The sequence below is a fragment of the Oncorhynchus mykiss genome, chromosome 7, assembly GCF_013265735.2.
Source record: "Oncorhynchus mykiss isolate Arlee chromosome 7, USDA_OmykA_1.1, whole genome shotgun sequence".
NCBI classification, from domain to species: Eukaryota; Metazoa; Chordata; class Actinopteri; order Salmoniformes; family Salmonidae; genus Oncorhynchus; species Oncorhynchus mykiss.
Genome location: NC_048571.1, coordinates 25,766,861 through 25,769,331, shown reverse-complemented (window position 1 = coordinate 25,769,331; position 2,471 = coordinate 25,766,861). Strand labels below are relative to the sequence as shown.

Below are 2,471 nucleotides of genomic sequence, written 5' to 3'. Positions count from 1 at the left end.
CCTTGCTCTCAGATGACATGCGATGTACATTTATAGGAAGGTAGGAGAGATATGACTTGTACAGGGTTGTGTTCATTAGAGTAAACAACAGAAAGTCAAAGTCAGTGTTTCTTATTGGAAAAGTCCAGGTATTCCCTGTTTGTTTCTTCCATTTAGTGCCTAATGAACATGACAGGTGAGTACAATACATACAGCCTAAAAAATAAAATGGCCTTCAGGTGAATGCGTCGTTACTCAGAGCTCCTCTCATCTTGGTGGAACCTGAAGGTCTCAAGGTGAAACTGGAGTTTGTCATCCTGGATTTGCTGCAGGAAGTGGGACTTGGGGCCTGTCTGTCTAGCATCAGTCAGACACCTAATGGGATGAAATAAAGTTTAATTTACATTCCCAATATACATAAGTATAGTAAGGGGAACGCACACGCACTGCTCACGCACCCATGGTTCTCAATGTAGGAATATCCACTATTTAGAGGCCATTTCAGGGGCCAGCGTAGCCACACAGCTGTCCACGGAGACACGGAGAGTTGTGTGGTGGGCTTGGATAATGGAGGCTTCAACCCTCATGACATACCCCAGAAAGTAGACACTGGAGGGCCTCTCAAATTGCCAGTCATCTGAAAGAGAAGAAAAGCTAAAGCAGCAATAGAGCCCTACAGTGGAGGTGTCATAATACCCATAAAACCTAGCGGTCAAACAAGGAAATGGTTCCAGTTGTTTTTCCACCATTCATTTTTTTTTCCCCATAGGGGATTTTAGAAACTCTTAAAACAAGGTCTGTGTGATGTTTTGATGTCCAAGAGAGATTTGCATGGCTACGGTTACTTTTATCAATATGTTCTGCTCTCTTTACTCTCAGATTCTAAAATGCTAATTAGCATCCCTGTCGACATCATGCAAGACTCATGCAAATCCCTGCAAGGTCCTGTATGTCATCTCTAGGTGACGCCTTTGCTAGCAGGTATTGTGTGAATTTCAAACTTGCACAAAACAGTACAGAGAATTGTCAATTTAAGTAGACTTTGCCAATTTATCCATTACTACATTTAGCCATCATTAGATAGTTAATCCAGAGACTCTTACCTTTGCCTTGATTTGGCAGTCTCGTCCAGATCATCATGGAATTTGTAGTGCTTTATGATAGCAACATTAGCATTTCATGGGGGGGGGGGGGGGGGGGGGGGAAATAAAAACAAATAAAAAAATACCCTACCATCAAACACAGCACTCACTATTTTATATATTGTTTTAAAGCCCAACCTGTTTTGAGCCACACATTTTTAGCATTAAAAAATACAATTGTATTTTATGGGGCTTGCCTGTTTTGTAAGGGGGGGGGGGTAAATACAGGATAATACATTAATAAAAGTGACGGTCCTAGAGAGATTGACACAGTTATCAAAACATCATGGCAGAGTAAGCCTACCTAACAATGCCCTATGGGGAAAATGAGTGGAACCACTTCCCTGTTTGACTGCTAGGTTATGGGTATTATGACTCTATAGCCCAAAATGGCAGAGGTCAACTTTAAAGGTGTAGCCTCACCTTTATTTCCAGCCAAATATGCGGCCCCTGCGCTTGTTTTCAAAGTTTGAGGGCGGGCCTTGGGGATTAAGAATTTGCTGTGCTTCTTGGCCAAATGTGTTCACAGTATCTCAGGTTTCTACTGGAGTGATGAAAGTTACAGATTCCACCTTTAAACCCTATGTTCTATACCCACCTGTCAAGAGCCTGAGAGATAAGACCAGCTGCTGCTCTGAGACCTTGGTGGAGGCCAAGGGAACCCAGGTAGGCTCCAGAGCATTACTGGTCACATTGTGCTTCCTGATGGATACAAACGTTTTGCAGCCAGAGCCAGGGTTGTGTTCATTAGAGCATGACACGGAAAAAATGTGAAAAGTGAGAATGAAATAAAAGTCCTTAGCTTTGATAATGGCATTCAACTCCAAACTCATTTGTTCTTACAATGGGAGTGCCTTTCCCAAGGAAATCCTGCTTGACCTCCACCCGAACCACGTCCTCCCTGCACTGGACCGCTACACTGGTGGCAGACACTGGATTCTTCCGCTCAAACTTCTCCGGCTCTTTTGCTTCCTCCTTCACCATATGGTTCAGGACTCGGCCATGCACAGGCGGTTTCCCTGGTTGAAACGCCGGTTGCTTTCTGGCAGGCTGTTGAGGTTCATGTTTTACAGGCACCTGGGTTGGTTACTGAACAGGGTTTCTATGTTCAAACTGTACAGGAGATGGTGCAGGTCTCCCGTGCTCAGTTTGCACAGGGACTTGAACAGGTATCCTTTGTTCAAATGGCATAGCGGTCTGAATAGGTATTGGGTGGGTATCCTTGAGTCTGTGCTCACAGGCTCTTCGGCTTGCTGCTGTGGACCATCGCTGGCAAAGTTAGATGTTTCTTGACCACGTAATGACATTGGAAAACATCAACTCTGAGCATAACTAAATGACCTGAATGAG

At 44.2% G+C, this 2,471-nt stretch overlaps 1 pseudogene; it reads right to left on the bottom strand.

Moving 5' to 3' along the window:
* Positions 1–230: 230 nt before the first annotated feature.
* On the bottom strand, positions 231–2,105 carry LOC110528820 (annotated as a pseudogene).
* Positions 2,106–2,471: the final 366 nt, after the last annotated feature.